This window comes from Nerophis lumbriciformis, linkage group LG37, assembly GCF_033978685.3.
Source record: "Nerophis lumbriciformis linkage group LG37, RoL_Nlum_v2.1, whole genome shotgun sequence".
Classification (NCBI taxonomy): Eukaryota; Metazoa; Chordata; class Actinopteri; order Syngnathiformes; family Syngnathidae; genus Nerophis; species Nerophis lumbriciformis.
The window spans coordinates 24,885,001-24,902,382 of NC_084584.2; the positions used below are offsets into that span (position 1 = coordinate 24,885,001).

Below are 17,382 nucleotides of genomic sequence, written 5' to 3' on the forward strand. Positions count from 1 at the left end.
GTACATCCTATGAATAAGATTCATGTTAAACCAATTAAAGAGAGGCCATAAAAGTACATTTTAAATGAAACAAGTCGTCATCTCACTTCGGAGTGCGTTGGACTTTTAACTCTAACTTGATGAGCAAGAAGGAATGGAAATAATTGCTATTTTGACCTGTTCCAGCTTTTACAGCACATAATAAAGTCAACAACACCCATACATAGATAGATAGATAGGAAAGTTCCCTCAGGAAAACTAAAATTCCAGCAGCAGTGTACAGAATTGAGATCGAATTTAAAAAAAGTAAAAAGTATATATATAGCACATTAGCTTTGTGTGTTGTTAGCAAATTACAGGCATTTAGCAAAGTTTAGCTAAAAACGTTAGCTATCATTGAATTTCTGCTCTATAGTAACAACAGCATGGCTTTAAATTGTTAGTTGCCTTTGTATATGTGCCATACTTGCCAACCCTCCCGGATTTTCCGGGAGACTCGCGAAATTCAGCGCTTCTCCCGAAAACCTCCCGGGACAAATTTTCTCCCGAAAATCTCCCGAAATTCAAGCGGACCTGAGTGACGTGTCGACAGCCTGTTTTCACGTCCGCTTTCCCACAATATAAACAGCGTGCCTGCCCAATCACGTTATAACTGTAGAATGATGGAGGGCGAGTTCTTGGTTTCTTATGTGGGTTTATTGTTAGGCAGTTTCATTAACGTCCTCCCAGCGCGGTAACAACACACAACAACAGCAGTCACGTTTTCGTCTACCGTAAAGCAGTTCGTCTGCCGTAAACAGCAATGTTGTGACACTCTTAAACAGGACAATACTGCCATCTACTGTACATGCATATGTGACAACAACATCTAGGGCTTTTAGAGAGTGCAGTGCACAACTGCGCACACAACAAGGAGACGAAGCAGAATGCATCATCAGAGAGGGTGTTCAGCATGGTTAGAAAAATGGTGACAGAGAATAGAACAAGGATGGACAATTCAACAATGAGTAGATGAGTGTTATGTGTGTGTATATGTGTAAATAAATGAACACTGAAATTCAAGTATTTCTCTTATTTATATATATATATATATATATATATATTTATATATATATATATATATATATATAATTCACTGAAAGTCAAGTATTTCTTATATATATATATATATATATATATATATATATATATATATATATATATATATATATGAAATACTTGACTCCTCCCCTCTTAACCACACCCCCAACCCCCTCTTAACCACGCCCCCAACCCCCTCCCCCCACCTCCCGAAATCGGAGGTCTCAAGGTTGGCAAGTATGATATGTGCACGTGTATAAGCCTGAAGGCCAGACAAATTCCTCAGACTGACAAGCAATTTTTATGGAATATATTTCGTTACTGTGCAAAATATAGGGTTTTTAAAAATACATATGTTTTGTTAAACCACTAATGGTAAGTAAGCTAAACGGTTGTGTTCTTATGTTTAAAATATGTACGACAATTTCTGGACTATAGAGCGCACCCGAGTATAAGTATATATATATAGAGATGTCCGATAATGGCTTTTTTGCCGATATCCGATATTCCAATATAGTCCAACTCTTAATTACCGATTCCGATATCAACCGATACCGATATATACAGTCGTGGAATGAACACATTATTATGCCTAATTTTGTTGTGATGCCCCGCTGGATGCATTAAACAATGTAACAAGGTTTTCCAAAATAAGTCAACTCAAGTTATGGAAAAAAAGTGCCAACATGGCACTGCCATATTTAAAAGTGAATTATTTTTTTTTAACATGCCTCAAAAGCGCAGCTTGGAATTTGGGACATGCTCTCCCTGAGAGAGCATGAGGAGGTTGAGGTGGGCGGGGTTGATTTGGGGGGGGGGGAGTAGCGGGGGGTGTATATTGTAGCATCCCGGAAGAGTTAGTGCTGCAAGGGGTTCTGGGTATTTGTTCTGTTGTGTTTATGTTGTGTTACGGTGCGGATGTTCTCCCGGAATGCGTTTGTCATTCTTGTTTGGTGTAGGTTCACAGTGTGGCGCATATTTGCAACAGTGTCAAAGTTGTTTATACGGCCATTCTCGGTGTGACCTGTATGGCTGTTGACCAAGTATGCCTTGCATTCACTTGTGTGTATGAAAAGCCGTAGATATTATGCGATTGAGCCGGCACGCAAAGGCAGTGCCTTTAAGGCACGCCCCTAATATTGTTGTCTGGGTGGAAATCGGGAGAAATTCGTGAAAATGGTTGCCCCGGGAGATTTTCGGGAGGGGTACTGAAATTCGGGAGTCTCCCGGGAAAATCGGGAGGTTTGGCAAGTATGACTGGGAGACGCAACTGCTCTGTACTTCTCCCTACACTCCGTACAGCGGTGTTTTAAAAAGTCATAAATTTTACTTTTTAAAACCGATACCGATAATTTCCGATATTACATTTTAAAGCATTTTTCGGCCATAATATCGGCAGTCCGATATTATCGGACATCTATATATATATATATATATATATATATATATATATGTATATATATATAAATATATATATATATATATATATATATATATATATATATATATATATATATATATATATATACATATATATATATAAATATATATATATATATATATATATATATATATATATATATATATATATATATATATATATGTGATTTTTTTTTTGCATGTTTTATTTTGTACGTATATGGACCGCACACGTCTATGGGCTGCATAGACATTCAATATTTACGAATTCAACAAAAACATGGCGCACAGAAGCCTCCCAGAAAAGTAATCGAGTGCTATCTATCTATCCGAAACTGTTGAATTTGTCTCCTTCTGTGTCAGAGTTGAACAAACTTCTTTGTACGACATTTTCTCTGCCTTGTTTTCACTTTCCCTTTCGTCTCGAAGCAAATTCCCCTCTGAGCTTGTAGCGTCTTTTTCAACACAGAAGAGTCCAGCAATTTTATTGGTCCGATGTGCCGAGCCTCAATTTATTGGCAGCTTGAAGCTCGCAAGCATCCATCCATCCATCCATTTTCTACTGCTTGTCCCTTTTGGGGTTGCGGGGGGTGCTGGAGCCCATCTCAAAATTCATGAATTTGCTGCATCTTTGCATAAGCCTCAGAGTTCAAAGCTTAGGGAAAATGTTGGCGCTCATAGTTTGGAAATTACGGTATCTTTGAGCTACTCGCAAACTGTCGCTTTAATGCAACCCCTTCCATTGAGGCTTGAACACGTGTCTTCCAAATAACAGCATCAAGTTAAAAGCCTGTGGTGTCGACTCGATGTCCAACGCAAGCTTTTAAATTCGGGCCACATTGCAGTTACGGCTGCCCTCAGAGGGCCACTTGGAACTAAATGTATAAGGAGTCCCCTCATTATAATGTAAAAAAATAGCGTCAACGTTTTATTATTATATATTTTTAAAGTACACTTAAAACATTAGATCTGCAGCATTTGCGGTTAAAAACTGGCGCCTCCTTTGCTAGAATTTTACCATAAAATGTGTTTTTTTTCCAGCATCCCTGTTTTTATGATACAATTCTGGTGACTGAGCTGCCAGTTTTTTACCGTACAATCTATTGTCATTGTTATAATACACAATTTAATGGATAATATAAGTCAAGTAGATATTTAATAATTTATTTAAGTTTTAATTAGAGATGTCCGATAATGGCTTTTTTGCCGATATTCCGATATTGTCCAACTCTTAATTACCGATTCCGATATCAACCGATACCGATATATACAGTTGTGGAATTAACACATTATTATGCCTAATTTTGTTGTGATGCCCCGCTGGATGCATTAAACAATGTAACATGGTTTTCCAAAAAAAGACAACAACTTAAACTCAAGTTATGGAAAAAAAAGTGCCAACATGGCACTGCCATATTTATTATTGAAGTCACAAAGTGCTTTTTTTTTTTTTAACATGCCTCAAAACAGCAGCCTGGAATTTGGGACATGCTCTCCCTGAGATAGTCCTGATACCCACTACAACTATGGGAAATATTATACTTTGACTTTCACAAAGTGCATTATTTTTATTTTTTTTAAACATGGCTCAAAACAACAGCTACAAAAACAATGAAGGCACACAGCTTCAGTCCAGAGTAATAAAGTAAACAACAACATAGTCCTCCTTTAGTGCAAGACTGCCTGGCATACTGTATAACAGGAAATTATAAACTGGGCTCAATTTGCCCTGCTCTAACGTATTTGTATGAGTAACACAAATGTGCTGCAAGCTAGTGGTGAGTGCTTGAAGTGGCCTAGCAGTCAGCCAGAGCTTCTGAAATGCTGCGTTGAGACAGGGCACCTTGTTCACTGCAAGCTGCAAAGTGTGCGCCATGCAGGGCAGACTAGCCACACCAAACTCCACCGTAGTTTTTGCCATACTGCGTGCATTGTCCCTGGCCACAACGTGGGCTTTCGCCTTGGGGTGGTTTTTGTTGTACAAACCCCGTTTCCATATGAGTTGGGAAATTGTGTTAGATGTAAATATAAACGGAATACAATGATTTGCAAATCCTTTTCAACCCATAATCAATTGAATGCACTACAAAGACAGATATTTGATGTTCAAACTCATAAACTTTATTTATTTTTTCCAAATAATAATTAACTTAGAATTTCATGGCTGCAACATGTGCCAAAGTAATTGGGAAAGGGCATGTTCACCACTGTGTTACATCACCTTTTCTTTTCACAACACTCAATAAATGATTGGGAACTGAGGAAACTAATTGTTGAAGCTTTGAAAGTCGAATTCTTTCCCATTCTTGTTTTATGTAGAGCTTCAGTCGTTCAACAGTCCGGGGTCTCCGCTGTTGTATTTTACGCTTCATAATGCGCCACACATTTTCGATGGGAGACAGGTCTGGACTGCAGGCGAACCAGGAAAGTACCCGCACTCTATTTTTATGAAGCCACGCTGTTGTAACATGTGCTGAATGTGGCTTGGCATTGTCTTGCTGATATAAGCAGGGGCGTCCATGAAAAAGACGGCGCTTAGATGGCAGCATATGTTGTTCCAAAACCTGTATGTACCTTTCAGCATTAATGGTGCCTTCACAGGTGTGTAAGTTAGCCATGCCTTGGGCACTAATGCACCTCCATACCATCACAGATGCTGGCTTTTGAACTTTGCGTCGATAACAGTCTGGATGGTTCGCTTCCCCTTTGGTCCGGATGACACGATGTCAAATATTTCCAAAAACAATTTGAAATGTGGACTCGTCAGACCACAGAACACTTTTCCACTTTGCATGAGTCCATCTTAGATGATCTCGGGCCCAGAGAAGCCGGCGGCGTTTCAGGATGTTGTTGATAAATGGCTTTCGCTTTGCATAGTAGAGCTCTAACTTGCACTTACAGATGTAGCGACCAACTGTATTTAGTGACAGTGGTTTTCTGAAGTGTTCCTGAGCCCATGTGGTGATATCCTTTAGAGATTGATGTCGGTTTTTGATACAGTGCCGTCCGAGGGATCGAAGGTCATGGTCATTCAATGTTGGTTTCCAGCCATGCCGCTTACGTGGAGTGATTTCTCCAGATTCTCTGAACCTTTTGATGATATTATGGACCGTAGATGTTGAAATCCCTAAATTCCTTGCAATTGCACTTTGAGAAACGTTGTTCTTAAACTGTTTGACTATTTGCTCACGCAGTTGTGGACAAAGGGGTGTACCTCGCCCCATCCTTTCTTGTGAAAGACTGAGCATTTTTTGGGAAGCTGTTTTTATACCCAATCATGGCACCCACCTGTTCCCAATTAGCCTGCACACCTGTGGGATGTTCCAAATAAGTGTTTAAAGAGCATTCCTCAACTTTATCAGTATTTATTGCCACCTTTTCCAACTTCTTTGTCACGTGTTACTGGCATTAAATTCTAAAGTTAATGATTATTTGCAAAAAAAAAATGTTTATCAGTTTGAACATCAAATATGTTGTAGCATATTCAACTGAATATGGGTTTAAAAGGATTTGCAAATAATTGTATTGCACAATTTTCCAACTCATATGGAAAAGGGGTTTGTATTTTTGTTTTTTCTCGGCGGAATCTTTAAGCGACAACTGTGTGGTACTACTTTTTTCGGTGTTTGCTTTTCATCCATCTTCCGCTTGTATTCATCGTATATCTCTTTATGATTCTTGAAGAGGTGGGAGATCAAATCGCTCGTATTAAAGGAAGACGTCTTGGTTCCTCCTCGCATAACCAACTTTTTGCAGTCATTGCAAATTGCCAGTTTTTTATCCGTCAGACACACTTTAAAATAATCCCAAACCATAGACATGGTGTCGTTAGTCAGTTACAGAGCGAGCTCGCTTGTTAGCCACGGCTACAGCACCGGCAACAACACACTCTTGTTGTTGATATGCTCCGCGTGCGGCGGTTTGATGAGGTCATCAAGCGTCGCCAGTAAACCTCTCATGCTGCAGTCGTCAACTCCTGTGTTGTGTGTGGGAGAGGGGAGGGGCTGCTGACTTGGAGACACAACTGCTCTGTACTTACCGCTCCATACAGCGACGTTTTTAAAAAAGTCATTAATTTTACTTTTTGAAACTGATACCGATAATTTCCGATTTTACATTTTAAAGCAGGCCGATATTATTGGACATCTCTAGTTTTAATACATTCTGTGGAATGTATGATAATACATTTGTTGCAATATTGGAGGTAAAATGATATGCAACTGCACACAGTGCATGTATTTTTGTCAAAATGGAAAGAATTAATACATTTAGTCAGAAAATATTAAGGACTTTACTGATTAAAATTATTTCCAGGCTTTCGCAGGCCATATTAAGTGATGTGGCGGGACAGATGTGGCCCCCAGGCCTTGAGTTTGACACCCATGTGCTAAGGAGTGAGGTATATCAACATTGGCACAGCCACGCTGGCACTTGACAATTTTGGTGATTAGTACCACAAATCTACAAAACCCAAAACCAGTGAAGTTGGCACGTTGTGTAAATCGTAAATAAAAACAAAATACAATGATTTGCAAATCCTTTTCAAACCATATTCAATTGAATAGACTGCAAGGACAAGATATTTAACGTTCGAACTGGAAAACATTGTTATTTTTTGCAAATATTAGCTCTTTTGGAATGTGATGCTTCAAAAAAGTTGGCACAAGTGTCAAAAAAGACTGAGAAATTTGAGGAATGCTCATCAAACACTTATTTGGAACATCCCACAGGTGAACAGGCTAATTGGGAACAGGTGGGGGCCATTATTGGGTATAAAAGCAGCTTCCATGAAATGCTCAGTCATTCACAAACAAGGATGGGGCAAGGGTCACCACTTTGTGAAAAAATGCGTGGGCAAACTGTCCAACAGTTTAAGAACAACATTTCTCAGAGAGCTATTGCAAGGAATTTAGGGATTTCACCATCTACGGTCCGTAATATCATCAAAAGGTTCAGAGAATCTGGAGAAATCTCTGCACGTAAGCGATGACATTACGGACCTTTGATCCCTCAGGCGGTACTGCATCAAAAAGCGACATCAGTGTGTAAAGGATATCACCACATGGGCTCAGGAACACTTCAGAAAACCACTGTCAGTAACTACAGTTTGTCGCTACATCTGTAAGTGCAATTTAAAACTCGACTATGCAAATTGAAAGCCATTTGTCAACAACACCCAGAAACGCCACCGGCTTTGCTGGGCCCGAGCTCATCCAAGATGGACTGACCCAAGTGGAAAAGTGTTCTGTGGTCTGATGATTATTTATGATCATTTAAAATTGTTTTTTTGGAAACTGTGGATGTCGTTTCCTCCGGAACAAATAGGAAAAGAACCATCTGGCGCAAAGTTCAAAAGCCAGCATCTGTGATGGTGTGAGGGTGTATTAGTGCCCAAGGCATGGGTTACTTACACATCTGTGAAGGCACCATTAATGCTGAAAGGTACATACAGTCTTGGAGCAACATATGTTGCCATCCAAGCAACGTTACCATGGACGCCCCTGCTTATTTCAGCAAGACAATGCCAAGCCACGTGTTACAACAGAGGGGCTTCATAGTAAAAGAGTACGGGTACTAGACTGGCCTGCCAGTAGTCCAGACCTGTCTCCCATTTTAAATGTTTGGCGCAATATGAAGCCTAAAATACCACAACGGACTGTTGAACAACTTAAGCTGTACATCAAGCAAGATTGGAAATAATTCTACCTGAAAAGCTTAAAAAATTGGTCTCCTCAGTTCCCAAACAGTTACTGAGTGTTGTTAAAAGGAAAGGCCATGTAACACAGTGGTAAAAATGCCCCTGTGCCAACTTTTTTTGCAATGTGTTGCTGCCATTAAATTCTAAGTTAATGATTATTTGCAAAAAAAATGAAGTTTCTCAGTTCAAACATTAAATATCTTGTCTTTGCAGTCTACTCGGTTGAATTTAAGTTGAAAAGGATTTGCAAATAATTGTTTTCTGTTTTTATTTGCGAATTACACAACGTACCAACTTCACTGGTTTTGAGTTTTGTACTTTGAATTGGAGAGAATGATATATAATCATTCCAAATCATCAAAATCAGTGACATTTATTGCGTTGCTCAGTGGCATCTTTGCTATTGTGATTTTAGGGCAAAAAAAAAGCTAGCTCGCAGTGTTTCTCGAGCTTGTCTGAATTCATTCAAATAATTTGAATTGTAACATTTGACACAACAACTAAACACTACAACTGTTGAATAGATTTAAAATGCGCTGTAATGGCGAAAAATAAGCTATTATAAATTAGACTGACCATACGTCCTCTTTTCCCCGGACATGTCCTCTTTTGCGGGGCTGTCCGGGCGGAGTATCTTAAATGCCTCAAATGTCCGGCATTTTGAGTTTGGGTTGCGTGTATTTTCAATGTACGTTCAGGGTTAAGAAGGGGTTAAAAACAAAACAAATTGTGTGCGCAGCAGCATTCGTGAGGGAGGGACAGAGACAGAGAGAGTGAGAGAGTTATGATAAACGCGCATGCGTCGTCAGGCTTTGCTTTTTATCGATACATTTATCAGATTTAATTTTTTATTATCTATAGCAGGTGTGTCAAAAGTGTGCTCCAGGAGGCCATTTGCGGCCCACAGCTAATGTTTTAAAGGCCCACGGCACATTCTAAAAACACTATTAAAATAAACAAAAACATAACAAAAGTGAAATAAAAAAGCTTAAAGGTGAAATGTAATTTAGAAAAAGTTGCAATGTTGACTAATAAAACATAGCTGGGTTTTTTTCTTTCAAAATGTCATTGCTCAAAACATAATATTGAATCAAAATCAATGTTATTATGAATTATTGACCTTTCCAAGGTTCCAATTACTTCACATCAAATATTCCACTTTGAAAAATATTTTTGGTGGAAGAATTTGCATATTTTGTGTGTTTGCCATTAAAAACATAGTTTTGTTTGACAAAAAAGGGCGGAAAACAAACAAACAAAAAAAACAACATAAAAAAAAAGTAAAACATTTTGAAATGAGTTGATGTAGACTCCAGTGAATATAAAATGTACGTATGCCCTGGCACACCATTATCATCATTTCATGACCGAAGCAAAACACTTTTTACACTTTTATACTGAAATAAATACACATACAACTTATTAAATAAAAACATAGAAAAAACTACCAGCAGTGGTAAAGTTCAGATCCATAAAGGAAAGAAGAAAGTAATTTTTTTATTTTTTTTTAATGAATTAAGTAACGTTTATGACAACCTTTTTCCAAAACACAATATAGAATGTGAGATATAACAGGATAATGCATATGTTTATAATTTTTTTTCAAAACGCTCACAAAAAAGTGGGACCCCAAAAATTTACTGTGGGAACCCCATTTTGAAAATTCCTAGCACCAACACTGCTGTAAACAGAGGAGAAAAAATGCTTTATTTAAATAAATATATTATTTATAAAGCAAGTTCTGTCAGGCTTGCCCCTGACAGTTTGGTTGTGTTTTAGTTTTTCCTCTATGTGTGTAGTATTTCTTGTCAGCGCTCTTGTTTTGGTTCTGTTTCCTGTTTGTCTCCCTAAGTGCTGTGTCCCCTCAGCTGTGGCTGATTGGCACCTGGCCACACCTGGTGTCAATCAGCCAGCTGCTATTTATACCTGCCCTACCCTCCAGTCACTGCTGGATTATTGTCATTGTCGCTAATACTTGTTGTCACTACTACCTGTCATTTCTTGTCGATGTCAGTGTAGCTGGATGCGGTAGCGGTAAGCTAGATTCTGTAGCTGTTTGTAGCTTGCTGTCCTTTTGTTCCTCGTCTTCCAGTTCCTGTTTCCCTGGCATCCTGTTTCCTGTTCCTAGTTCCTGGTTTGTGTTTTTTCCTTTATTTTATGAACATTAAATCATGTTTTCCTGGACAAAGCCTGCCATCTCTGCATCTTGGGGTTCGTCACCACCAACATACTCTGACATAATAATCCAGCCAAATTCGAACCTCGCAGAGATGTCCATGGCGGAGAGGCTTAACAAGGCTTTGGAATTAATGGCTAAATTAAAGAAAAGTTCGGCCTCATTCCAAGCCCCCTCCCACCCACCCCTGTCGTCTGTGGGCCTATCTGGTGACGTCTGGGATCCATCCCCTGAGGGGGGTCTATGAGTAGCTGTGCAGCTGGGGAGGCACAGCTACTTCCCACCCCAGTGGGTCTGCAACAGATGCCACCATGCACTCCGGTGGGCCAGCAGACGCCGCCACCATGCACTCCGGTGGGCCAGCAGACGGCGCCACCATCTCCGGTGGGTCTGAAACAGACGGCGCCACCATCTCCGGTGGGTCTGAAACAGACGGCGCCACCATCTCCGGTGGGTCTGAAACAGACGGCGCCACCATCTCCGGTGGGTCTGAAACAGACTGCGCCGCCATCGTCTCCGGTGGGCCTGAAACAGACTGCGCCGCCATCGTCTCCGGTGGGCCTGAAACAGACTGCGCCGCCATCGTCTCCGGTGGGCCTGAAACAGACTGCGCCGTCATCGTCTCCGGTGGGCCTGAAACAGACTGCGCCGCCATCGTCTCCGGTGGGCCTGAAACAGACTGCGCCGCCATAGTCTCCGGTGGGCCTGAAACAGACGGCGCCGCCATCGTCTCCGGTGGGTCTGAAACAGAGGGCGCCGCCATCGTCTCCGGTGGGCCTGAAACAGAGGGCGCCGCCATCGTCTCCGGTGGGCCTGAAACAGAGGGCGCCGCCATCGTCTCCAATGGGCCTGAAACAGAGGGCGCCGCCAGCAGAGGGCGCCGCCAGCAGAGGGCGCCGCCAGCAGAGGGCGCCGCCATCGTCTACGGTGGGCCAGCAGAGGGCGCCGCCATCGTCTCCGGTGGGCCAGCAGAGGGCGCCACCAACCTCTTGTCGGCCACAGATGTAGTCGTTTCATGGGCGACCACCTCACCAATTGCAGCGGCGTTCAACTCGCCGTCGCCACCTGACTGTTCCCCGCTGGTTGCGGCGACACTTGGCCTGGCGGCCCACCTCCTTGTACTCCCTCCACCCTCCCGGGACTTTGGACTGTTTTTTCTTTTTGGGGGGGGGGGTTTCTAGAACGTCTGGTATCCGTTTTGGGAAGGGGGGCTACTGTCAGGCTTATCCCTGACAGTTTGGTTGTGTTTTAGTTTTTCGTTTATGTGTGTAGTATTTCCTGTCAGCGCTCTTGTTTTGGTTCTGTTTCCTGTTTGTCTCCCTAAGTGCTGTGTCCCCTCAGCTGTGGCTGATTGGCACCCATGGCCACACCTGGTGTCAATCAGCCACCTGCTATTTATACCTGCCCTACCCTCCAGTCACTGCTGGATTATTGTCATTGTCGCTAATACTTGTTGTCACTACTACCTGTCATTTGTCATTTCTACTTGTCGATGTCAGTGTAGCTGGATGCGGTAGCGGTAAGCTAGATTCTGTAGCTGTTTGTAGCTTGCTGTCCTTTTGTTCCTCGTCTTCCAGTTCCTGTTTCCCTGGCATCCTGTTTCCTGTTCCTAGTTCCTGGTTTGTGTTTTTTCCTTTATTTTATGAACATTAAATCATGTTTTCCTGGACAAAGCCTACCATCTCTGCATCTTGGGGTTCGTCACCACCTACAAAATGTGACAAGTTCGAGTATCATTAGCGAATTTTCACCTCGTCCCGGCCTTGGCACGCATATATGTGTCCTCTTTGTAGGGATTTCAGAATATGGTCAGCCTATTATAAATGAGCTAGCTTGCCTGAATACCATTTTGGGGATGCCATGTCCTGGGATAGTCACATAACAAAACAATCCAAAATGTTTCCTAAATGTCAGTTTGTGACAAAAATAAGCCTGGCTTCTCATGAATTTAAACGATATTGATCATCTTATGGGTTCCAATGACATTGATTATATACCAGAATGACTGGTTTGATGCTCGACCATGGCAAGAAGATGATGGATAGGAGAAGAGTTTAGGATTAATGGTCACTTTTAAGCCGTCTATTGATTCATTGCCTCCGTTCTTATTGTTTGCGAGCAGTTTTGAGCTCAAAACGAGCAGAATAAGCGGCCTTTTGTTTTCTTTGGGTATCACTTATCTGGACCAAAGAGCAGACGGGGGCCACACAGACACACGCAGCCGCCGCCGTCCCCTCAATGCTCGCTTTTCTGCGCGGAATTGAGCGCAGTCAATTGGCTGGCAAATGCTGCGCACGATTAGACGCGACTCGCCCCCCCAGCCCCACCCCCCGCCCCCCCTTAACGTCGTACCCCCACCCCCGCTTCATCATCACGCTCCAGTTCAATGTTAACGTCCAGTGGTGTCCACTCCTCGGACGGCCGCGAGAAGAAAGGAGGAGAACGTGAAAGAAAGGCGAAGGCTTCCCGCCTTCTTTTCTCACCCCGGCCTCCTCTTGTGTGCTGTCCAGCTGGCTGTGACCCTTGACCCCCTGACCCTCACTCCTGACCCCTGGACCTGTTCCCACGCCACGCCTTTTTGTGTCCACCTCGCCATGGCAACACCTTGGTCACCGCTGCTGCCACGGTAACAGATGGACAGAGGCCTGGAAATAACTTTATTCACACACTCCTGGAGAGGGGGGGGGGGGGGGGTGCACCATGGACCATCTGCCCTAAGCCCCCCCCGCCCGCCCCCCATGCCCCTGTTTCACACATACGCACATACTTATACACATACAGCGCATCCTAACTTTGACACCCCCTGTGCCACATTCAAGCCCACTGCATGTAGCGGGCCCTGATGAAGCCATTAAGGCCGGGATTCTGCAGCCCCTCACCACAACACGACGGCCATTACAAACAAATATCTGAAAATAGTCCTCCTCGTATCCCATTTCACACCGCTGCTATTTGTGGAGCGTGTAGGAGAGCGCTAACTTCAGCCGCGTGCCGTTAATTATCTGTGTACTTTTATTATCCCCTATTGTTTTCTCACATCCTCGGATGAAAAGAGGGCTGGTGGAGGGGGGGGGGGGGTTGTAAAGACAACGCGCAGCGGCGGGGGTTCTGTTTGCTAACTAGGAGACAAAGTGACGAGCATCGCCAAGAGGCGCTCAATACGGTTGCCGCCGGGAAGAAAAAAAACAAAGTGCAACAGTTTTGGCGCTAATCAGTAACTCGCCTCTAAACAAGCCGCCTTCTTCGGGGCAAGAGTGAGAGGATTAATTGCCGTAATTGCGGGAGCTTCAGCGGCTCCATGTGGTTCAGGGGAAGAGAAACATTTGTTTTTGCGGAGAGGCCTCGGGGTCTTTTGAGGGGGGCAAACAAACAAAAAATGGCCCCTGTTGCTGACTTTCTTTGGTAACGTCGCTGAAAAAAGGAGGTGATTGGACAAGAAAACGAGGCAAAATCACTTGGAGGATTTCATAACTTTTCATCTATATATTTCACCCAGCCAAGCCCCCCTCCCCACCCCATGTGACCTCGCCGGCCCACCCCCCGCCTCACCCATCCACCGCCCGCCTCCTCTCTGCCTCTCACCCACTTCATTGTACCAAAGGAGATTTTCTCCATTCAGGCCCAGTCTCTTAGGTAACCCCAGCGCTGCATGAAATGAGGAGAGCGAGCGAGCGAGGGAGAGTCGGGCAACGATTGAAAGGGAGAGAGAGAGAGAGAGAGAGAGAGAGGGTGGGGAAAACCGGTAGAGGGTCGTCGGGATTGTAAAGGCGGAGGTTGAGGGGGCGGGGCCTGGGATCCGGACGCAGAGGGTTGAAGAAGGCGAGGGAGAGGGACGCGGGACCAGAGGTGCAAGAGGTGGACGAGGGTGAAAGATGGAGGAGAGGGACGACAAGCGTGGTCGGACATCGCCAGCCGTGCGGCTAAAGAAGAGGAGGAGGAGGAGGATGGGGGACATCGCATCAAGTGCTTTCGGAGGTAATTCCCGAGCGTTGATCGTGTTTGATCAAACTGTGCATGGGAAAGGTTTCTGAGCGGGCTTTAGTGTCGTCCGGCGAGCATATCAGTTCAGGCCTGCAGGCCTCGGCGGGACAACAAGAGCCGCAGAAAACGAGCTTTCATATCCCATCAGCGCCAGAAAAGTTTTTAAACTTCTAGATCCGGTCGGGATGGTTGGCGCCTCACCGTGACGTTGACGGTGGCGACGGACAGCGTCGTCACCTTTTTGAAGGAAAGGAGAAACTCCCGTGAGATTTTATTTTATTTTTTTCCCCCAGCTTCAAACTGTGCCGGAGTTGAGCGTCGCGGTTAGGGGGCGGAGGCGGGGGGGAGGGCTCTGGCATCCTTTTGTGGCCATGCTGCTCTGCACCTCAATGGTGGGCACGGCACATGGGGTTCTCATGAATAGGCCCGGCCGCGGCAAAGACCGCATCATTCGGATAAAGACCGGCAGAAAGAGAAAACTGCCTCACGGAGCGAAGCAGATAAAGAGGAAAATGTTGCGTAAGGCAAATCAGATTAGGGTTCGTCAGAGCTTTACTTTTTTATTTTTATTTTTTTGTATCTGTACCCCCTCCACTCCCCCCTCACCCTGCCCAGACCCCCATCTCCAACCCCCTCCAACCCTCACAGCCTGCCCACCTGCCCTCAGCTCACTGGTGCTCATGTGTGATCATGATGTGCTGCGGTCATCATCTCAGCCTTTTGTCCCCTTTCATGTGCGGGACTTCTTTTGTACGAGGTCACACTGGCGGCCCCCGGGTGGTGACCCCTTCCGTTCATCCATGGTGTCATCCACACAGAGGCCGAGCGTGAGTTAGGGCTCTCTCTCTCTCTCTCTCTCCTTCTTTTCTTCTTTTTGCCTCTTCCTTTCGCGTCCGCCCGCATGCGCCGAGCTGAGGCCATGAGGTTAAAGGTCTCAAAGAAAGTGCGACCGGGGGGACTTTTCTATGGAGGGCCACCGTGAACGACGTTGCGGGCGACCACCGCAGAAGGACGGAGGTCCGGAGCTGATTGTCCAAACGCAATTCTTGCGTCTGCCTTGGTGAAACCAGGAGTTGTGGATGGACATCACGCCCCTGACCTCTCCAACTCAACGAGAGGGACTTTACCACCAAGCGTCGTCTTGAAGGGACAGACATGCCAGACTGAGGCCATGTGCGGGTACTAGACTGGCCTGCCTGTAGTCCAGACCTGTCTCCCATTGAAAATGTGTGTACTGCAAGTTTTTTGAATAGTGCATTAGTTATAGGAATTCTGTATTTTGCAGGAAATGCCTTTAATAGTATGAAAAACAACACAAACAAGCTGCTATATTTTGCAATCAGAGCATAAATGAGCAGGCTTTCACAGTGCAGTTGCTCAAATTCAGTTTATTGTAGAAAAAAAACCACACCTGTTTGTTTTTGCTCTAGTTCTGTGGTCACAGTTATGCTTTTCTGTTAAAGAAAAATCCAAAAAACCAGAGAATTCAACATGCAAGACTTAACAAACATTAAAACGCTGCAAGTATATTTATTTTCGCAGGGAAAACAACAAACGAGCGAATTCCCGCAGGCTTCAGCGTGTGTCGTGTTTAGGACGTGGAAAGTAAAGTTGAACGGTTTATGGACAAGGATGTGCTAAATTAGCAGTTGAAGCAGTGGTTCTCAAATGGGGGTACGCATACCCCTGGGGGTACTTGAAGGTATGCCAAGGGGTATGTGAGATTTTTTTTTTTAAATATTCTAAAAATAGCAACAATTCAAAATACCTTTCTAAATATAACCTATCTTTTTTTCCAAATAGTTCAAGAAAGACCACTACAAATGAGCAATATTTTGCACTGTTATACAATTTAAAAAATCAGAAACTGATGACATAGTGCTGTATTTTACTTCTTGATATCTTTTTTTTCAACCAAAAATGCTTTGCTCTGATTAGGGGGTACTTGAATTAAAACAGGGGGTACATCACTGAAAAAAGGTTGAGAACCACTGCACTATAGTGTGTGTGTGTTTAGTTTCTGTATGCGCATTCATTAATTTGCCTGTGTGTGTGTGTGTGTGTGTGTGTGTGTGTGTGTGTGTGTGTGTGTGTGTGTGTGTGTGTGTGTGTGTGTGTGTGTGTGTGTGTGTGTTTTCCCTCACAGGATGAAAAAAGGAGGCAAAGATCAGGCAAGGAGGAGGACCGAGGGGACAGAGGGAAGGGGGAGGGGAGTCCCCATTTTTTGGAGGGAAAATGAGCACCTTCAAATTTGTGCAGGCCGGACCCCGCAGATGCGCAGCCACGAATGGCGGGTGAGATTTATAGATGGGAGCTGCAGGAAGTGACAAGTCAGTGTGGGGAAATATGTATAGAGAAAGAGCTGGGGTGGGTTGAAGGGGGGGTGGGGGGGGGCAAGGTGGGGGCTGGGGAGGATCAAGAGCGAGTGAGCATTAATATGCTAATGGCCGGAGTGAATGCACAACAGGCCCACTGACCAGGCTAATCACTAGTGGACACACACTGCAGCTAATCCCTCACGCAGCACTCACACTCACGTCGTCGCAGACACACACATGCACGCACACACCTCCAGTTCAAATGATGAATTCAGAGTGAATACATGAACATGTAACGTCCAAAGTTTTTGAATGTTTCCATGTTATCTTTGAAGAGACAATTAAAAAAGAAACCAACCTCAATTTGCTGTTTTTGCCGTGTTCCCTCCTTTACAGCAGGTGCGTCCGGGACAAGTTTGCAGCACCTGTAGGAAGCCGGGCCCCCCTTATCATTGCAAATATTAAAATAACACTGTCGTTCATTTTTGCAGCATTTGTGCTGTAAAATTTTTGTTTTTTTCTACAATACATTTTTTCTGACTAGCGATGTCATCCAGTCCCCCAGCACCCACTTTATCCAAATCTGTCCCAATCCTGTCCTATTTGTTTGTGCTGCAAAAAATATTTGTCTAACTATTATAGTTGTTTTGTTATTCATTCACTGTACAAACATACACATACTGTACATATACATTCACTGTACAAACACATATACACATTATGTACTCTGT

At 43.8% G+C, this 17,382-nt stretch overlaps 1 long non-coding RNA gene across 1 annotated transcript; it reads left to right on the forward strand.

Annotated features, from left to right (window-relative positions):
• Positions 1–14,176: 14,176 nt before the first annotated feature.
• LOC140677598 (uncharacterized) lies at positions 14,177–17,014 on the forward strand. Its single transcript, XR_012049369.1, has 2 exons — positions 14,177–14,327; positions 16,480–17,014. It is a non-coding gene; the product is annotated as an uncharacterized lncRNA (long non-coding RNA).
• Positions 17,015–17,382: the final 368 nt, after the last annotated feature.